Source organism: Lutra lutra, chromosome 1 (assembly GCF_902655055.1).
Source record: "Lutra lutra chromosome 1, mLutLut1.2, whole genome shotgun sequence".
Lineage (NCBI taxonomy): Eukaryota > Metazoa > Chordata > Mammalia > Carnivora > Mustelidae > Lutra > Lutra lutra.
The window spans coordinates 111,475,637-111,497,652 of NC_062278.1; the positions used below are offsets into that span (position 1 = coordinate 111,475,637).

At 45.8% G+C, this 22,016-nt stretch overlaps 1 long non-coding RNA gene across 1 annotated transcript in view; it reads right to left on the reverse strand.

The window, feature by feature from the left end:
- The window catches only part of LOC125102003 (uncharacterized), a 37,637-nt gene extending 23,760 nt beyond the window's left edge, over positions 1 to 13,877 (reverse strand). The window contains exon 1 of the long non-coding RNA XR_007128005.1: positions 13,681 to 13,877. This is a non-coding gene — a long non-coding RNA (uncharacterized LOC125102003). The remainder of the gene's footprint in view (positions 1 to 13,680) is intronic.
- Between the last annotated feature and the right edge of the window lie 8,139 nt (positions 13,878 to 22,016).

Consider the following 22,016-nt stretch of genomic DNA (forward strand, 5'->3'; position numbering starts at 1 on the left):
ATATCACAGAGATTACCACAGTAGCATAAGCTAATACCTGTTATCACGTCACATAATTATCATTTCTTTTTGCGGTGAGGACATTTAAGGTCTACTCTCCCAGCAACTTTCGAGTATATAATACAGTATTAACTCTAATCACTATGCTATACTGTAGATCTTCAGAACTTACTTATCTCATAACTAGACATTTATACTCGTTGACCACATCTCCCTTTTTCTCTCACCCCCCCCAGCACCAGATAATTACCACTCCCGTTTCTGTTTCTATGAATTTGGCATTTTTAGATTCCACATATTATTGAGATCATACAGCATTGTATGACTTATTTTCCTTAGCATAATGCCCTGAAGGTCCATCCATGTTGTCACAAATGGCAAGATCTCTTTCTTTCTTCTGGCTGGAAAATATCCCATCGTGTATAAATACTACATTGTCTTTATTCTTCTGTTGATGGACACTTAGGGTGTTTCCATGTCTTGGCTGTTGTGGATAATGGACCACAGTTCTCTTAACGGTAGGATAAAGAGATTGAACAAAACACTGTTTATTCTCCCTTGTGTCTACAATTCTCTGGCTTGAACTTAATTAACCAGTAGTGGTTCTGACACCCAAATCCACTTCTGAATCTCCCTTCAATACACTGTCACCGGAAAGGAGTTTTACCAGTCCCTTCAGATGAACCAACACAATTGGGTAGAAATTTCATTGACCATGATTATTGGTCACTAGCTCCCCCACCCCCATTCTCTGTGAAATTAAGTTCACCTAAGGATAGAGCAGATTTCATCAGAATTTTGTTCGTTTTCAGCTAAGCTGCTTGCTAATAGCCAGAGATAAGTTAATGAGTAGAAAGCAAGCAACACACAGAAAGAACAATTTGACATTTATTTTCAGATCTTGAATCTGATCCATGGGACAAGGACCACTCAATAGACATTTTTAAAGTCAGTGACCCTGGTCTTATCCTTATAGGAATGGAAATTACATGAGCAAATAAGTTTCTTGTCCATAAAAAGACCCTGGGAAAATGGTGAAACACAGCAGTGTCCCTGAGCATTGGTGCTTAAGAAGGTCATGCTAGCCAAGGAGCCATGCTGGGAGGCACTTATGTTTCCAGAGATTTCCAAGGTCTCCAAGCTGGCTAGTGGCACCACTAAAACTAGAACAGCTCCCCTTGCACCCGATGTTGTAAGAAGTCTAACTTTATAATTTATTAAGCAACTACTACCTGCCAGGCACTGTGCTAAGCTTATGAGCACCTGTAAAGCATCTCCTTTAATCTTTATTATAGTTTATATAATACAAATTCTGAGGGAGCAGGGATTTCAGCTGTCTTGGGCATGATTTTATCTCACTCTCAAGAACATAACCTGGCATATAATAATAACAGCTGAAAAAATTTCTGTTTAATGAATTTAAATAGGCAAATTAATAAAGTAGGTATTAATAACCCCATCTTAAAGATGAAGAAGTTGAGGCTCAGAGAGATAAACTACTTGATGATTAAAAAAAAAAAAAAAAACTGGAAACAACAGGGCTGATGATGGAACCCAGGCTTTCTGATGTCAAGGTTGGTGCTCTTAATAGAACATAGCTATCTCTCAGCTTAATCGCCTTAAAAACCTAAAAGAAAACTGGAGTTAATCTCTCCAAAACAAAAAGTAAAATTTGTGGAACAAGCATCAATATCTTAATGCCAATCTTTTCGCCATTCAAATCCTTCTCACAGAACGGATGACTAAATTTTCTGCCCACAAAAGTAACATGAGAGAGATTTGAAAGTTCCCGCTAAACTTAATGAAACAAAACGAGTCTGCCCATTTCACAGAAACTGCGAATGTCTCTCTTATGGAAGACACAGTCCCCCCCAAACTTCCTGTGGCCCTGGGAGAATGCTGGCCCAGACCATGAGCAGAATAAAGACAGAACCTGACCTAAAAGAACGGCCTGTCAGGAACGAGGGCCAGTGTGTCCAGTGGGGGTCCCCAGGGACTCATCACCTGTGTCATCTACTGCACTGGTCCCTCTCATCCACCCCAGTCTTCCAAGGGGACAGGAGGCAGCATTGGCCCTTAAGTCAGGAGCCATGGGTTCTAGCAACATCCGGATAATCACTGACTGTGGGACCATGAACAAGTCCATTGCCTCTCTTGACTTCAGTTCCCCCACACGTGAGAGAGAGGAGTTTGCCCGCATGACACCAGGTCCCTTTCCTCCCTGGCAGCCTATCATCACATTATTCCCTCTTTTCTTCCACCCAGCCACACACGGCAGCACTGGCAGCCCAGAGTGACTGTGGGGAGTCCCCATGGCGGCTGCTGCCGGGCCTTACCATGCAGGTGCACAGGGACAGCTGTCTCCTCCTGCACTGGTGAATGCTCCAATTTACCTATGCTGATGAGGCTATGAATAAACAGAGTCTGCAACAAGTGAAAGGGCCGTCGTTTATTCACATTCTTTTCAGCTTTTCACTTTCCGGAGGCCAAGAGTGGCTGAGGTGAGGCTCCCTTTCCAATCCATTCCCCTCCTGCAGGGACTCAATCCTGCCCTCCACCTACACAGGGAGGACTAGGGTTGGGTAAGAAGGAAGTGCTTTGGATTTGCCAGTAGGGTTTTCCTTTTCAGAGTGTTATTTAGCCTTCCAGCTCCTCTCACATACACACACACACACACACACACACACACACACGCATGCGCACACACACGCGTGCACACTTACACACACACATATAGACACGCACATAAAACTGGGCTTTTTTAGTCATTCTGAAACTTAAACACTGGTCAGTCAGTACCCATGGGTCTTGGAAAAGACAGGCCCAACTGGTCATTGTAATGCCCTGTTCCCTGACCCAGTCAGGTTTGCCTCCCTTACACAATCTCCCGACTTGAACTCACACAGTGATGCCTCTTCACATACAACTTCTGAAGACTGGCAAGATTCTGGCCCATTCTTTAAGCTTTTGCTTCACAGACATGTTCTCCAAAGCATCTTCCCCCTCTCTGTTTTCGTTTCTCCCTTACCTTACTTAAAATTACCTGTTGCCTCTTCTGCAGCCCCGTGGCACACACACACGTTGTACACATTCTTACACACACATACACACATGCATACATTCCATAAGGTGCTCTGTCCTGATTATTTGCCACCATGCTATCTTATAACAACAAGTAGACTGCGAACTTCCAGGGAGCAAGAATTGTGTCTTGCCTGTGTCGATAGTCTTCACCGGACTGATTTGAGGTAAAGACTAAAATGTGGATGAATTCAAGAACTCTCGATGGCCGCTAATGTGTTAAGCACTCTTCTTTCCATCCTTCTGCCATAGGGAAAACATACGAGGCCATTTAAGGGTTAATTGGAAGCCTTATGATTCACCTGGTCCCACCCTAAGACGCTTCATCCAGCTTCTGTTGACTTCTGTTACCAGGCATAAAACAAACACTGTTGTTTCCCTCATTCCTATTTTCCTGGTCCCCTGGGCTGCACTCCTGTGCCGGCTCTTTTCTTTCTCACCCACCTTTCACAGTATGCATTTATTTGCATTTCCCCCCACACAACATCATCGATTTAATTTCGGTTCTATGGTGGACACTGTTTGAAGCTTAGAAGCTGGAGCTCGTCTGTCTCCCAATCCCAACAAGCAGTCATTCACTTGCATCTTTATTAATCATCCGATAACTAAAAAGCAGCCAAGACCCCGAGGAATATGAACTTGAACATGATCCCTTTCCCTGACGGCAAGGTGATCCCAGTCTAGGAGGGGAGATAAGACATGCCCAGAGATCATTACAATACCAGGTAGACGGCAGTAACTGAGGAGCCCAGACCACCAGGTGTGATACACACTCAGGCATGAGGGGTCCCTCCTGTGGGACAGGGGAGAGGGCAGGACAAGGAAAGACGTCGTGGGGGAGGTGGCGTTAAGGTGGTCCTGAAAGAATGACGTTGGATTTGCACTAAAGGGGGAGTTGCGCAGAAGGAAAAAAACAACAACAACAAAAAAAACAAACAAACAAAAAAAAACCCCAAAAAACAAAAAAAACAAAAAACAAAAAAACCCACCAGCTGAGCCCAGAGATGGAAAAGTACAGGAGCAGGCAGAGCGACTAGTTCACTTAGTTCACTCAGCTGCAGCACTGCATGCTCAGGCAGAGCACTGAGGAATATGGCTCAACATGTAGGTTGAGCTCCATGTGGGGGTGGAATGGAACAGGAGAGACTGGAGCAGGGCGACCAGTTGAGAGGCGTCTGCAGCCCTCTGGGTGAGAAGCAAGAGGGTGGTGGCAGTGAACATGGAGGGGAGGAATGGGAGTGAGAAATGTTTCAACAGAGATGCTAAATGCCTCCAAATCTCCTTGACTAATTCTCCTCCATAGCTCATACACCCATTCTCATGGCGGGTGTCATGCTACCTTCCCTGTCTCCTCTCTGGAAGCTTATCTTTTTATCGTCCAGGTGCATGACTTTCTGCCCAATTACTTGTCTTCAACCCATCGGAGCAGGTCAACCGTGCAGCCCAGTAGTCTCACTGTCACACTTGGCCTATGTTTCCCTGTGCACGTCTCCATCATCTGCGTTCTCCAAGAATAATCGCGCTAAGTCTCCCGTGGCCTCATGTGGCCGAGTGAGGACTAAGATGCCAGAGCCTGGGCAGGGAAAGGAGATTGGGTGGAACCAAGAGGGACTCCTTTTCGTCCAGGGTACCAACCCAGCTGTATATCCTCCTCCGGGTCTGGGAGCCACTGGCCGAGAAAATCAGAACGGGAAACGCAAGGGCACTGTTTTACCTCTATGAGCAAAGTGACCTTGAGTCTCTGTCTCTCTCTGATCCCCAGATTTGTTGTCTATAAAATACGAATTATGACACCCCCCTTATCTGCCCTCATCGAGGTGTTGGTGAAGTTAGAATAAGGTGTGTATGGAACCACTTTGAATATGTAAAACAAGATTTCACGGGCTTATTCTCATTCAGCTCAGATCCTATTCATTAGGACAGGTGGAGATAGAGAGAAAAAAGAGAAATATAGATGCCTGGAGAGCACCGCTGCGGGGTTCCCTGTTTTCCGCAATAGTTCTAAGACGACTGGTCATATGAAGCATCTAGATCAGTCTTCTCCTTGGACAGGTGAAAAAAACCAAAGCGCAAAGGGAAAGAGTGAATGGCCTAGGGTCTCAAGGGGAGTCAAGGTCAAACCCAGGTCCTGTGCATCTCAGACCAGGCCTTCTCCCACCTCACATCCCTGATTCTCCAAACCGAAGCCAGAATGGAAACCAGTGGCCCAGAGACGGGGCTTGCTTAACCTCTGCATTATTGGTCAATAGTTCCATAATTGAAACTAAGGAAGAATTCAGTGTGGATTGGAACAGAGCCCATTTCTAGTAAGCATAATGTTGAAAATCTTAGGTGACCATTTCCTAAAGTCCAGAGCATTCATGTCCTCAAAAGAAAGACTCAGCTCCAAATGTGGGATTGCCTGTCACCCTTCTGGATTTTTCTCGAGCATCAGTGGGCTCCATAGGAGGAGAAAAGATGATTCCCCCTACTAGCGAGCAGCTGACAAGTGTCAGTGGCTTTGAGGTGCTAATTCTCCAACAAACATTTTACATGTACCTCACCTTATTTCATGCTCATAACAACCAAGGGTGGTAAATAATGTCAGAATCCTCATTTTCCAGTCAAATAAAAAAATTTTTTAAATTTTTTAAAAATTCTATTAAAATTTAAAAATTTAAAATTTAAAAAAAAATTTAAAAAACCAAACCTGAAGACTCAGATAAGTCAAGTGTCTTGAGTTGCAAGCTGGTGCCAGGTTCGTGCCTAGGGCCTGTCTGAACCACAGGGAGACCGTTCATGGGGGAGCTGTGGCTTCCACTCCGCACCCTTTTTTGCATGGCTCCTGCTACGTATCAGAACTGTACAATGATCCTTTCACCCAGAAAAGTCTGTGAAATATGCACTCTCTCTGCTTCATCCTCCAGCTCATATGTGTTATCTTTTGGTTCATCTGTCATGGCCCAAGCATTTTCTGACGGTGGCACTGTGCTGGAACTGAGGGGCTGAAACACACTCCTGCCTTTGAGGTTTTGAAGGTTGGCAAAGATGAGGGTGGGGGGGAGACATATTGTCAGAGAGCTCTAATCAAAGAAGGACAGTTGAGTCGCCAATGAAAGACATGGATGTGTATCTGATGGTACAGAGGTGGGAGGGTAGAGGAGGGCATGTGCCCACATAACTAGGGGACCTGTGCATTCAGGGAAGGTCAACAGGGGCAGACAGTCTTGCCAGAGGGTAGGATGCAGTATGAGTTGGGACTAGAGTTCAAGCCAGAAAGTCTGGGACTGGTGTTCAAAGGAATCTTCCTTCTTCTGAAAGTGCCAGTTCCAGATCAGCCCAGACATAGATGGCACCCATTTGTGGGGAATCTCAGTTTCCCCTTTGTACAATGAAAGCCGTGAATGTCGCCTATGAGGGACCTGTGTGAGAGTGGCAGGGGGAAGTAATAGCGGAATGCATTGATATCCTCTAGGGTAGGGTGGAAAGGAAATGCAAATCACAGATATTTATAATTGCAGCAAACTGAAACCCAAAAGATATTACTGTGGGCCGCCAAGCATTCCTGCTGGAAATCCTGAAAACCTGCTACCTTGAGGCTGTGCCCAGATCCCAGCTGGAAGCAGACTTATCTCTTCTCAGCTCCTGCCAGGCTGTTCCTCATACAACAAACACTAAGCTCCCCACATAATCCTACCTACAGAGGAGGAACTCCACACCCTTCTGTCTTCTCTTTTCAAAGTACCAAGATGAGCCCTAAATCCCAGGTCATGACAAACTATTTTTTTGTCCTCGGTGCCTACCAGGCCACCCTGGCAAGTCTAGACCCTCAGAGTTGGGGGCCGCATGGCTTGGGAAACATCATAAAAGTCCCACTAGTATCCTGACCCGGCCCCTGATTCTGGAGCCTCCCCCTGCAGCAGGCTTGTGCTAGGCATCTGAGGAGCTCAGGAGAACAGCAGGAGAACAAGGGTCTGGCCTCAGGAGAGATAGAGAACAGGGTCCTAACCTCAGCACAATTTCCTCTTCTACCAAAGGGAGGGAAAGACCACATGGGTTTCAACCTTTTTCTTCTTTTAAAAATGTCAGTGGTCCCCTTTTTCACATGCTGTTCTTCATGGGACCCCATATACATAGCTGGAAGGTACCTACAGGTAGCCTCCTCAGGCATTTCAGAAGGATCCTAAACTAGTGTTTCTCAGACTTTAATGTCCATAATAACCTGGATGGATCGGGTGAAAATGCAGATTCTGACTTAGGGATCTGGGATAGGACCCAGTTGACATTGATGCCAGTGATCTATGGATCACATTGGAAATAGCAAGTGTCTAGGGCTCTAAGAATTGGTTGGAAAACCACTGATCTTTAGGAGAGACAATGAGGCTTCCCATACCCTATCCCTGGAAATATTAAACCAAAGCTCCTGGATTAGATTTTTCTTTCCTGGATTGAACTCAGCTTCTGCAATAAACTACAAACCAAGATCCTAGAATGACCTCCTTACCTCCCTCTGGCTCTGGGTGTCTACCATATATCTCTACAAGGCAATCTGGAAACATTCCGGAGAGGTGTAGCCATGAGGAAGAGCTCTAAGCCATATCCTTCTAACAGAGAAGTACAAAAGGTTAAGGTAAATCCTCTCCAACCCACCCACCACCTTAACACACAGTGAGATCAAATCAGTGTTCCCACTGGCTCTCAAAAGGATGACCTTGTGACAGCCACGTTCTTCCTGCCCTCTGGTAACCCCAGCAGATGAATGACGGAAGTCATTTTCCTCACAAAGTCCCTGTCCCTTGGGCCCACCCCCTTGGGACTGAGATGCTCCCACTGAGGTCAAAGGTATTTTTAGCACTGCTCATGTGGGACCATGCTTGGCAAATTCTCCTAGACATCAATCTTGGATTCCGCAAATGCCAGCTCTTCTAATCCAGGAGGCACAGAGGCGACAGAGAAATCTGAGTGCATTGGAAAATGAAGCACATGGCCTTTTGAGGATTTTGTCCATATGCTGTCTATGATAAAAACAACAACAGTAACACCTAATGCTCAGAAAATGCTTCAGCATTTATAGAGCAGTTCCACTGGTGTTGGCCTCATTTGATCTTCCCAAGAGGCATATGGGAAAGATAAGGCAAAAATGACTCGTATTGTATTTAAAGAAAGGGCCAAGAGACTTGGCATGGTGACAGATCCAGGAGGTAACAAAATTGGTTCTCCAGCCTCCAGGTCCAAACCCAGTGCCTTTAAATCCCCACACAACTCTAACCTTTGGCTTCTCCTTTTAGCTTTGTTTTGTTTTCCAATGAAATATTTTGAGGAGCAAAATCTGCAGACTTTCATGTGAAAAGCCTGGGGTGAGAAGTGTTTCTTTAAAAATGGAAGACCAGAAGCAAGGAAGAATGAGGCACATTGTATATCAGTCATGGTCCTCAGACGAAACAGAGGACACACTCAAAACAGGGTGACCAAAGAGAGATTAATTAAAGAATAATATATACAGTTGTGAGTATGGTTAAGGAAACCCAAGAGATGGTGTGGCATACTGGGGCTAACAACAACCGGGAGCTGCTACCAGTCCACCATCTAAAAGGGCAAAGGAAGAGGCAGTTCCCAGGATCTGGTGGCCATGCCAGGAGGCTGCAGGAGAGGGCCACTGATAGGAGCTGTGGCCTTTCATGGCAACATACAGCCTCCACTAACCTCCAGCCAGCAGGAAGGGAGATATGGGATGATAGATCCTCACCTCTCCCTCCTCCCACCCTCTGATCACCTAATCAGTGAGTCCAACCAGAAGCCAGAAGGCATGGAACCTACTGATCTCTACAAGATCAGCTTCCTGAAGAGGGGGAAGAGAAGGAGGATGGATTTAGACGGTCAAATAGGGAACACCAGGCACACAGCTACCATAGCCAAGAAATTGGTTGCAGTGGAGGTAGAGGAAGGGCAGGCATAACAGAGTCTGGCGGGCTGGATTTTGAGGAGGAGCTGTTAGCTAGGTCCTCCCAAAGTAGAGTTACCCCGGAGTCCAGCTGTCATTCCCTGGGGCCACTCTGGCCCCAAGTTTCAGGGGAGCACACAAACACACACACACACACACACACACACACACACACACACACACACACACACATACACACACACACACACAAGCAGACTAATAGCTCCCAAGAGGCCCGACCAACCCCACAGGCAGTGTTGGCTGTCTTGGAACTTGGGTTTAAATCCCAGTTCCTCCATTTTGTTTTGTGTGACTTTAGGCAGTACCTTTAATGTCTCTGAGTCTCTGAGCTTCACCTATGGGGCTAATCCTGCCTGTCTCAGGACAGATGGGCACATTACACACTGAGAAGCCATGCAAGGTCAGGATGTAAGAACATGGTAAGAACGCCATGCAAGGAAGTCATGTAAAAATGTGGTGGAATCCAAATGGTCTGGACCATCTATGCCTCATTTGCTCTCTGTAAAATTCAGCTCCTAATACCTAGACTTGAGGCAGGATAAAGCCAAGTATTCCCAGACTCATCATGTCAACCTTATGCCATCTAAAAAGAAGAAGTAAGAGGTGGCACAGTCGGTGGCAAAGATAGGACCAAGAGGCATCCTCTCATGGCCTCATGGCATGCCCCCATGGTCCTTGCCCCTTCCATATGACAATCAGTTAGACTAAGGATGAGGTAGGGTCTTGCCAATTGTATCAGTGGTGGTGATCATTGCACTTAATAGCAATCTACCCCAGGGTGGAAAAGTCCCATCATTAACCATGTCTTCCAGGGCACTGGAAAGTATGATTATTTGACCAGGATAAGGCACATGAACACTCATGAGCACCCCATCAGGAGTGTTCATCTGAGTCAAGAGAAATGTCACTTTGCAGAGGACAGGATCCACAGGCCACAGGTAAGTTGTGACGGGCAGCAGGTGGCACAAAAAATCAGAGCTTGATATGCTCCCTACATAGGAAGGAAAGCTTGGGTAGGGACACAAGAGGGTACATAAGACTCCCAACCCCAACTGGCTAGAGGAGAAGTTAGGTAGAGGAGGAAAGCCCAGCCCTGAACAGCTGATGGGCTCCCCCATGTTCTCCCTGAGAGCAGGCAGAATTGGGCCCCACTCTCCAGGCTCTCCTTTCACAGGCAGACCCCGATGGGCTGGCTTCAGGAGACACCTCCATCTGTGGATTCCTCAGTGGAGAGTTTGTTACAAGAGGATCACATGCCACATTGCAGCTTTTAATCTAAGAGCCAAGGGACGCCTGGGTGGCACAGTCAGTTAAGCGTCTGACTCTTGGTTTTGGCTCAGGTCCTAGTCTCAGGGTTGCAAGATTGAGGCCTGCTTCAGGCTCTGTGCTCAGCAGAGATTCTGCTTAGAGTTTCTCTTTCCCTTGCACTCTGCCATTCCCCTCTGCTTGCTCGCTCGCTCTCTCAAATAAATAAATCTTTAAAAAATTTTTTTAAATAAATAAAAGCCCAAATCTCCTAGGGAAGACCTCCAGCTTTCAGAATGTGTGGACGAGCTCACACCCCAGGGAGCTCATTCTGTTCTTCTTCCCTTCTATTACCCATCCCTTCAACTGCCCCTCTGCCCCACCATGTTCAATTGTTCTTCTATACACTCATTTAACCAATATTAACTGAGCACCTACTGTGGGTCAGGCACTGTGCTTATCATGAGGAACCCTGCCTTCACAGAACTGATCATCCAGATTTCACTGAAACAAATGTGGGAGCAAAGACTGGCTCGGTCAAGAGTCAGTGCTAAACAAACAGGTGCTGCTCCTGGAAGGACTATCTTCAGCACAAATATCCTGAACAGAATTGTATATAGTATATCCAGAGAGCCCAAACTGCTCTGAGGGTCAGGACAAAGGGAGTATAGGTTTGTCTCAGAGCATGGGAGGTAGTCTGGGACAGTTCCCATCTCCATGGCCCAATGAATGACCTTCGGCAAGTTCCTTCACCTGTCTGAGACTCCTTTTCCTCCTCTGAGTGACGGCGGCGGTCATCACAGTACCTCACTCATGGAACCGCGATGAGAATTAGGGTAATACATCTTAAGCTCTGAGAACATTTCCTGGGATGGCAGGTACTCAATAGTCACTGTCACAAGTGACCTGAAGCCGGGGGGGCTATGACTCACCAAATGCCTCTCACCTAGTTAGGAGCAGAGGCAAGGTTGGAACCTAGGTGCCCCCAACACCAAACCAGTGTTCTTTCCACTGCATCTCCTACCTTCCCACCAGGGAATCCACATCATGAATTTAGCTATATCCCATTTGAATGTTTAAACAAACTGGGAAATTTGAGCTTGTATCTCCATACAGAGCCTTTCTTATTTGGGCCACTAGAAAGATTATATTTCTTCCACTCAAGTAACCCCATTGCCAACAGCCAATCATCTGCCTCACCCTCCTTGCTAAGGAAACTGAAGCCTCCAACTCCATGGCCAGCACTTAGGGCCAAGCATTCCCTCCTGGCCACATCTCGCTGAATCACTGTACCCCTGCAGCCCAAATCTTCACGGTTACTTCCCCACCTCACTTCTTTGCTTAGATTGAGCACTGTTTTCACGATCTCACCAGGTAAATGTTGCGAACATGTGTGATATAAGAGAGTCCTTGTGTGAAGATCTGGGGCCCTGCAGTGGGTCCGTAGATCCACTCAATTCACAGTTCGGGTGGTGGCAAGCCCATGCCCCAACTCAGTGAAATTAACAGACGTAGGTGATTTGTGTCATACCAAAGCATATTTAACAGCCCACTGATACCTCACAGCCTAAGCCCTAACCACTTGCTGATTCCACTGAATCACAAAGTGTTAGTTTGTTGTAACTTTAGAAATCATTTGCTCTGCTCTCCCTTTCTCTTGTAGGCATTGCCAGAGTCTTAGCTTGGAAATTAGAATAAAAAGGGGTACAGAATTTGGACCCGGTAGCCAAACTACCTAGGCTCAATTCTGTTCTAGCCATTAAGGTGAGGCTTTGGCCAACCCACTTCCCATCACTGTGCCTCAGTTCTCTCATCAGTAAAATGGAGCAAAAGTACTTCCCTTATAGGACTGTCATGAGAATTGAGTAAGTTAATAACTAACAAAGTGCTTAGAGCAATGCCTGGCACATAACCGAGCACTATGTGTTTATAATAAATAAGCTAAGAAGACAGGACCTTCTGTGAGTCTCAATCAGTTTTATGCCCACTCAGCGTGCTGTCAGATTGGATTAGACAGTCTCTAGGGGCCCCCCTTTTTTTTTTTATCATGGTGGTGGCATCCCTTGCTGGAATGGGTGGTGTGCCGCTCTCTGAGATGAAAAAAACAGCTCTTTGGAAGCACCAAGAAGAACACGGTGGCAGAGGAATAACTCACCTGACTGAGGCAAAGATCTCCATGACTTTGATTTAGCCTTGGCCTTAGCCAAAGTCATTACAGGAAGCTCCTCGGGAGCTTGGCCTGGAGAGTGTGCCCACTGGTGGTCTCAGGGGGCTTCTGTCAAGTATCACGGAGCTGGCCATTGCTGGGCACTCTTCACTGCTTGCCCTCCACCCTGTCTCTCTCTGATCCACCGCATGTTTGTCCTCTTGAAGATGGCTGGGGACTCAGAATCCTCCCTTTGCTTCCACCCAGGCATTCTCCTTTGGAGTCTGATTCCATTAAAAGAATTCTATGATTCATTTGGCTCTGCTGCTGTGGGGTTTGAGAGTGGGGACAAGAGAGTGATGGAGAAAGGGTACAAGTTGGACATGCACAAAGGGCCCTGATTTGTAAGATGCTCTGTTCACTGCAGATGAGGAAAGAGTTCCAGCCCCTGCACTGGTGCCTATCATGGACCTGAGTGACAAGAAAGTTCCCCAGATGCCTGCAGAACCTCAGAGGAACACAGGCTGTCTTCAGACACTTCATTCTCTGCTATGTCATTGATGGTGACAGCCGGAGATGATGCACAGGTGTTCAGGTTTAGGTTGCTCCTCTCCTTCCCCCCAACACCCCCAACTCCCATCCTACAGCCCAGTCTCTCAGCCCAACCACTCACTGGCCAGCAGCCCACCTATACTTGCTGCTAAGTTAGAGCCACCTTCTCATTGTACCATTGTCTTGCTCTGATTTTTGGTCTCCCCACAGCCTTCAGGACAAAGTCCAGGTCCCCACTGGCCCTCAAGTCCCAATTATCTTACCTCTACAGCTTCCCTGTCCAAACAAAATTATGCCATCCTTTGCCACTCCAAGCTGTCGTTCTTCATCCTACAGTAGGAATACCTGACCTCCATATTTGAGTAGAAACCATGGGTTTAAATCATCTACTCACCGGGTGGCCTGGAGAAAGTTACTTAACCTCTTTGAGTCTCATGTTTTTTAACTACAAAATGATGCTATCTAAGAGGGGGAGGGCTTTTGTAAAGAGGTAATATACAAGGTTTTAGCACTGTACATTGGATATAGTAAGAGCTCAATAAAAGTGGTTATAGTAATAGCCATAATAATAAAGATGGGCATGATTGTTCTATCTCAAGTCATCACATCCTTCTGTGAGCTCCCAACTGAGCACCACTCCTCCTTCATTTGAAGTCTTTCTGAATTTGTGACCATGCTCCTATTCTGCATAGTATTATTGTGGTTTCCCACTTACTCTGTCTCTCCGTTTGGAAGCAGGAACTATGACTGGTCCAAAAATGGATCCTCGTACTTAGTAGGTGCTCAGTAAAGGTTTCTTTAATTTGGATGTTCCCCCTGTGCCCTGGAGGGAGGGCTGTAGAAAGTCAATGGTGCTCCTGAGCTGCTCAGGAGTAATGGATCCCTCTTTAGAAATGAGACAGAGCCACCCAGTATGGGTATCTGCCTGTAGGGACACGTGGCACAGCCTGGGCAGCCACAGGGACCAGCTCGTGATCTTCACCCTCATGCCCCACACCCTACTTCTCAAAGCCTGGACTGGTACTGTGGTTGGTCACCAGAAAGAACAGGGGAAGTGTGTGCAAGAGAGCAATTGCTTTTGTCACTAAGACTCTGCTTGGGAAATGGGAGAAGTAGAGGGGAAGAGTTCCTGTGTTCTGAGACTTGCAGAAGGAAAATGGGAGTAGGAAGGAAATGACCTGTGTTGTCCAAGGCTCAAAAGGAAGACACTGCTCTTGTATGTAGAGTTCATCAGAGAAATTCTCCTCTGTGTTCTACAGAGCTCCACAACCCTATGAGGGTGAACTCGGAGGGCTCCCCGCTCTCTGATTTATCTGAACCGCAAGCTTAGGCTGGCAGGCACACTGTTGCCTCTGCCCCAAGCTGACCTTATTTGAAATTTCCCATGTTGCCATCATGGTCACAGGACTCGGTCACCCTGGGCCGTAGGTCAGTTCACTCACAGTAGCTGTCCTCTGTGAATTTCAATCTGAAGAGACAGACTGCCCTGTCCCCCATCCCTCAGGAAACTGGATCTGCATCTAGTCCCAGGGATCAAGCATTCTGGTCTGACCCCACCCCCAAAAGAGAGGGTCATACCACCCGGCAGTGATTGAGCCAGAGCCTGAACGCAGAGCTCCACTTCTCAGTCCAGCGTACTTTCCACTCCCCGCCGAGATGCCCCTACCGGCTGTTCACTCCAAGGACATAACCCACGAAGAAAGGAGGGGTTGTGAAATCCTTCCACTGGAAGCCCAGGGCTGGCTGAAAGCCCAGATGGCTCTCTCTTACCCCTCCTAACCTAGTCTCAATTCCACAGTTTTCCTTTCACACATTCGTGTTAACCCTTCTTCTCCATGAGGCCGTGGACTGCCTTCCAAGGAGCAGCTCCTGAGAACAGCTGAGCTGACTTCTGCTTGCACCTTCCCGGACACCTCTACTGGCAAGACCTGGGCATTGAGCAATCACCTTGAGCAAACGGACTCTTCCTTGCCCTTCATCATTACTTGGCAACTCTGCAAAACAGTAACTCAACTGTTTATTTGTACTTCAAACTCAAGATTGAAAAATTAGCTTTGTATTTCTTTCTTTCACTTGAGGAAGTTACTAGGGACCTAAGGAATTTCTGGTCTTTGACTCCTGACTAGTAGCTCAGCACACCTTAATCTTCAGCTAGCTCCCAGTCTGTGCCAGGTGACACAGGATGTGCTGGGGAGGAAACAAGATATCCCTCCAGAGGGAAGATGATCCCAAACAGAGACTTACCATTGACTCAATAATACCCCCAACCACCCATCCCCATGGCCACCAACCAACTCTTGTTTCCATTGCATCCAGCCAGCCCGGGGCATTATCTCCCATGTTTGTTCTGTAGTTGTAGTTGTATAGTTTACAAATCATTTCAGCCTCTTTGCAAGTGATATACAGGACCTCTCTGAAGGATAGGCAGGGCAGGTGCTCACATTAGAGAAGTAGCTAAACCTATATATTTCTGCACATATCTGGAACTGATCTGAGCAAGCTTACATGGTTTGAAAGCAATACAGTGAGTCCCCTGACCCCAAATACACTGCCCATGTTGACTTTCTTTTTCCAATTGCTTTCTTTATTGCCCATCTCGAATACCCAACAAAAGGAGCTTTCTAGAACATCAGTTTTCTCACACAACCCTCACATTCACAAAGCTTCTGAGCCTCCTAAATACCCTCAGAATAAAACCATGATAATTTAGCTGGTCTTCAATGCCCTCCGCACTGTGACTCCAAAGTGTCCCCTCAACATCAATTCCAAGTCATCAGCTTGGTAGATCTTTTTTAAATTCCCTACAATGCCTTGTATACTTTCAACATTTAGGCCTTGATCCTGTTGCCTCTCTAGACCTCCCCATGCTTCAACTCACATGTACCTTCTCAGATGCTGCTTCAGTAGGGCTTCCTCCTGCTAAAAGTTTCTCCTGGATAGCCTTGGCCCACAGTGAACTCTACCTTGTGAAATTCCACAGCCCATGTCAATCACCTTGCTCTCTGGACCTAGGTAGCAAACCTTCTCAACAGAAATTGAAGCTCAACTCTACCACCTGTTTTCCACCTCAGCTCAAGGCTGGATGGGCTTTGCATGCTAGAAAAGGGTCATCACAGGCTTCTATTGGTGGTTATCTACTACACATCAGGTTCACGAAGAGTCTGGGGTAGGAAGTGTCTTCTCATGACTAAACAAAAAATACAATAGAAAAAATATTGGAACACACAAACAAAAAAGCCCTTATATTTCATCCCTAAAGTATTAAATGTGCCCTTCTTTGTCAAAGGAGGAGGAAGGAGGAAGGGAGGAGGAGGAAGATATGGAGAGAGATAGCTCAAGTGCAGACCCAAGGAGCCTGACTCCCATCTCTGTCTCCTCGGGGCCCTACTATGAGCATAGACCACTGGGAGTAGAGTCCTTGTGCCATTTTACATTAGAGTGTCCATTTTCTCAAGTGGAAAATGTCCCTGTTCTGTCCATCTCACTGGGTAATACATGTAAATGTGCTTTGTGTCAGTATCAGACTTATACAAAAGATGGTTAATTTCCAAAGCCCAGCCCTGCCCAGTGTCTTTCCTCTGTGAAAATCTGTGAGACCATTTGGGTCCACAGAAGAGTGAACACTCCCTTTTGTACCTGTGCTGTTGACTGATGGCTGTCTGATGCTGGAAATGTCCCATGACCCTTGGGCTATTATTAGGTTTGGTTAAATTGGCAGAGGGAGAATATAAACAGGCAGCATGGCCATCACCAAACTTCTGGTTTCTCATTTCAGGAACCAGTTTCAAAATAAAACCTTTCCCTTAAAAGAGAGTGCATTTTGGTAGCTCTTCCCAACAGACTGAAAGGAAAGGGAATTATACTTTGCAAGATTAGAGAATTTGCTTCCCTGAGTTTGCTCAGCCACAGTCCTTAACCCTGGAACATTTGTTCCAAACTGCTACTTGAGCCTTGAAGTTCAGCCAAGTTGGGTGGACTTCAGGGTGCCTTCACCGACAGCTTGTCTCAGCCTCAATGCCCTGCCATAGGACAAATGGCCATGACTCCAAATAGGACAGATTTTCAAGGAACAGCAATGAGGTTAGGGAGGGAGGAGTTTGGGCCTAGGGGTTCCAGGGTTTTTGCTCCTGAGTCCATGCCTCCCTCCAAGTTACCAATGGGACGGTATATATCCCACATTCTCATCTGAGAATCTGAGGCTTTCAGGCTCCCGAGGCCCAGTGAGCTGCAGTGAACCTTCCACATAACCTTTCCGCTCCCCTCACACACACTTGCAACCTCGCTTCATTTACCACCCCCACCTCCTCTAAAGCAGCCAAGATATTTTAAAACCCTTGTTTTGATCTTCTTTGCATATCAGTTACACTATTTCTGAGCGTGTTTATTTTTATTTTTTTTTTTCCGGTGGTGAGCCCGTTGCTTTGAGCCCTCCACTTGCACGTTTCCACTTCCTCTCACTTTCCTGCGCACTGCTGTGGCCTCAGGGCATGTGGCTCAGGCTAAGCTGGATGGTTCTCATGGGTCTGTGGCCTTTGATGGAGCCAGGGGAGGTCTGTTCTCCTACTACTGGTGCTCCATTGCTCCTGACATCTGCAGAGGCAGGATGAAACTTCAGTTATGCTGTCCCTTCCTCATTTCCTAAAGACGTAGTTCTGACTACTAGTCTGAAAAGGAGGGGGCCTGGACTGGGCATGAGGGAGAACAGAATTTTGGTTCTAACTTTGAACTGACCTTGAGAAAATCCTCTACCCTCTTCAGGTGTGATTTAATGTTTCTAAAGCTCCTTGTGGCCCTAACTTTGGAGGATTCTAACCACCATAAGGATACTGCTCTATCAACTAGCAAAATAAGCTCTGTATTGAGGATCAGCTTAGGGAAGTTTCCAAGATGGACCTGTTGGAGATATAGGGATGACTGAGATATCCCACTCTCAGGGAGTAATGATTGAGAGTTTGGGGATAGAGCATCCCCTCATGATAGGATCTTGTGAAATGTGTCTGATGTGACTTATGAGAAGACCAAGCCTACATCCTGCCAGTGAGTCAGTTACATATGCCCGAACCCACATGCTTCCTAGCATTTTTCATATCACAGCATACTTAAAATGGGTATTATCTGTACAGCATACTGGGAAAATGAATAAGGCTGCTCTTGCCCAGCTTTAACCAACCCATTAATCCTGGCTGTACTGGGCCTTTGCTGGCCTTCCAAAGTCTGGGAAGACAATATTTGGGCCCATATTTGAGAAGCTCTGGTTGAAAAAAATTGAGGTAACTCTTTGTTTAGCAAGAAGAATGGTGTTCTGGCCTCCTGAAAAAATACAAAATTCTAGAGAAGGCAGAACAGGTAGGAAGGTGAGTTCTGAAAGTAGATCACAGGACTCAGGTCGGGAATCCTACATTTGCCAATTCTGTTCCCTTGGGAAACACTAAAGCTCAGTTTCTCTGTCTTGGAAATGGAAATAATAATATTCTCAACCTAAATAAGATAACACACTTTAGCACGCTCTGGAGATTCAATAAATGTTGCCCATTATTATTATGGCTAACACAAGACAGGAAATTTAAGGTCATCTGGTCCAATCCTCTCATTTGAGAGAAAAGGAACTTCTGACTTGACCAAAATCATGCAGCTTGTTTGTAGCTGAACTGAGACTAGTTTCCGAGTCTTCTGATTTCAGTTCTGTGCTTTTTTATAATAAAGGGAATGATGTGCCACTCTGTGTTAAAAAGCATCCAACTTCCTAAGTACTTAGGGTGGGTTCTCCTTTCCTGATGATGTTTTAAAGATTGGACTGTTCATATTTGTTTTAAATTCATTTACCAATAACCCTGCCTTAGGAGCAGGCATGAGTGAGATGACCTTCTAAAGGTTTGCTTCATATTCCAAGTCAGTAGCCAAGGGCCAGATTCCTTGACTTCAGAAGTAATGGGAATGGGACTGGCTACACATCTGGCATCCAGATGCCAAAGGCAGGAGGTCATGAATCCAAGAAGTCCCATTTAACATGTGAACACACTGAATCTCTGCTTCACTCAGAGCCACACATCATGTTCAACAGCAAAACAAAGACTAGAACTTGGATCTCAGACTTGCTGCAGGTACCCTTTCCACAGAGCTCACAAAGGGAAATAGGATTTAAGACTCATTGTCCACACGCACCGATCATGTCACCCAAACCTATAAACATGCTGACTTGCCCTGCGAAGTCAATTACTCACTTAGATGTGTTTTCTTCCTTTCTTTTTCTCCTGCCAACCACAGAGGATTGAGGCAACTTATAGGAAATACGATAACGAATAATGAAGTGTGCATAAAAATAAACTCTAGTATCTTAGACCAGGATATCCAGGCCTGTACTGTCCAGTGTAGTAGCCAGCAGGCACGTGTGTCTATTTAAATTTGAATTAAGAAAAAATAAATATAATAAAAATTTATTTCCTTAGTTTCACTGGCCACATCTCAAGGGCTCAGCTGCCACACGTGGTTAGTGGCTACTCATTGGACATTGCAGATACAGAATATTGCCATGTTTGTAGAAAGTTCTGTTGGGCAAACTATCTAGTTAGGTAACCATGTCCTAGAGTCCTATATGTTTGCAATAATTAAGGTAAATTTTTGGCTCTGAGCTTTGTGCTATTAAGCCAAGAGAGAGAGAGAGAGAGAAAGAAACCAAAGCAAAGCCAGTTGTGTCATGACCAGGTTCTCAAGGGAAGCAAAGATTTTCTAGCTCTTAGACCTAAAAGGATTCCTCATAGAGGGCTATATAGAAAATATTACTGAGTGACAGAGCAAATAATGTCTTCAGAAACCCCAAGGGACAATGTAGTCCCAAATTGCAATGTCAGTTTTTATACTGAGTCACCACTGAAGTTGAGGGTATAATTCACTAGGATTTAACTAAAGGAAAACACTCCTGTGGCAGTAGGGGGGTGGTGTGCAGATAGAGATGGAAGACTCATTTACTTGGTTCTGGAGAAGAATACCTTAGCAGCTTTGGTCAGGTGATTGTCTACTGGAAGGACATCTATTCTCAGGCCAGGATGACAAGATGAAGCAGCCATTGGAGTTCTGGAAGGAGAACTCCAAACAGGAGGAAACAGTGCGAAGGTCCTCAGATTGAAAAGCGTTGGCAGACTAGAGGGAGGAAAAAAAGCCACAAAATGTGAATGTTGCAGATGTTGCTGAGGGTGAAGGGAGATGATGCTGGACAAGTAGTCAAGGGCCAAGCCCTGTAGTCTTATACTCATGGTCAGAGAGTTTAGCAGAGAGGTGACATTATTCTGGCTACTGTGTGAAAGGCGAGGTTAGGGAACAAAAATCTGTATATGAACAATGTGTTGACAGTTTGGAATAAGATGGCCATCAATAGAGATGATGAAAAATAATCTAAATTGGCATATATTTTAGATGTACAGTAATAGGACTTGCTTATGGGCTAAACATGGCATTTAAGGGAAATAAAAATAAATCAGAATGATGCGGGTATTTTCTCCGAACAGATATGTGGGTGGTTCAGGACAACTTACGCTGACAAGGGAAGACTTGATGAGGAGGAATTGGACGTGGGGGAGGGGCACATCAGTTGTTTGGTTTGGGTGGTAGTTTGTGTGAAATACCTATTGAATATACCACTATAGTTATCAAGTCTGGAGCTCAAGGGAGAAGTCAGGTGGAGATAGAGATTTGGAGTTATCTGCATATAGATGGTGTATTAAAGCCATGGGACCCAATGAGTTCATCTGGGAAGAGTATAGACAGAGCAGACACCTCAGAGCATTTCAAAATTTGATGTAGAGGAGGAAGAGCCAGACAAGGAGACAGGAAGGTAAGGTCAAACCAGGTGAGCATGGAATCACAGAAGACCAAAGACGGAGATGTTCAAGAAAGTACTAGGGATCAATCGTGTCCCATTCTACTGAGCAGTCCAGTGAGTTGAGTCCATGTGAGCTTTGGAAACAGGTAGATCTTTAGTGACCTTGATAAGGACTGCTTAAGTACAGTGATAGAATCTGAAAAAAAAAATGGAAACAGAATGAGGAGAGGATGGGAGCTGAAGGAGAGAGGAACATGGATCCTGAAGATTTTTATAAAGGCATCAAAGAAAGGGGTGGAAGCTGGAGGATCAAGGGAGGAAAGCAGGACCAAGGGAGAGTTGTTTTTTAATGGTTACTACCCAGGCATCTTTGTATGTTGATGGCATAGATGTAACAGGACAAGGGAAAATGATGTTGCTAGAGACAAGTAAGTAAAAGGAGGTAGAATCCAGAAGACAAATGGAAGAGTCACCTTTATTTAAAAACAGCAACACTACCTGTGGAAAGCCGTATATGCAGGCACAGATGCAAGTAGGTAAAGACCTTGGTGGTGGAAGGATGGAGTAACTATCCTCCAATAACAAGGAAAGTCATCATCCTAGAAGATGGAGAGGGGAAAGCATGGTGGAGATTTAGGGAGGAAGGGTAAGGTGTAAAAGGGTTGATTCAAAGATTGAAAAAAATGAATTTGCCAGAAGTGTTATAGGACCCTTCGCAGGCCCATTTGAGGGCTACAGCCATAAATTTAAAGTAAGCAGTTTCCAGCATGGGTACAATGTTTAACAACATCTTGCTGCTTAGATACAAGCAAAGGAGGAGAGGATGGTTACCTTTTATCAGGACTGGGGCTTTGCCCAATGAAGGGGAAAGCAGCAAAGGAATTTAGCATCTTGGCAAGAGAATAGTTATGGTAGAGCAGTGGGAGGTCGGGTCAGAATAGGGGCTAAGACTGGTCAGTAACACAACCTCACTGGACTCCACCTCACTCCAAATCATCTGCCAGAATGATCAGAATGCCAAGAGTTGTGCTTCATCCAAAAAGGGGAGCTTGTCACTAACTTGGTTTTGCCACATCTAGAATCCCCTCTTTCAGGTGCTGTTGAGTGCTGGACACCAAACTGGGTGGCAGAGTCACTCCCGAGTACAAAAGAAGACATATTCCCTGGTAACATACATCGTGTAGCCAAGTCTCACAGCATTGGGAAACGGGCTCAGAGCTGCAGAGAGAAGACCC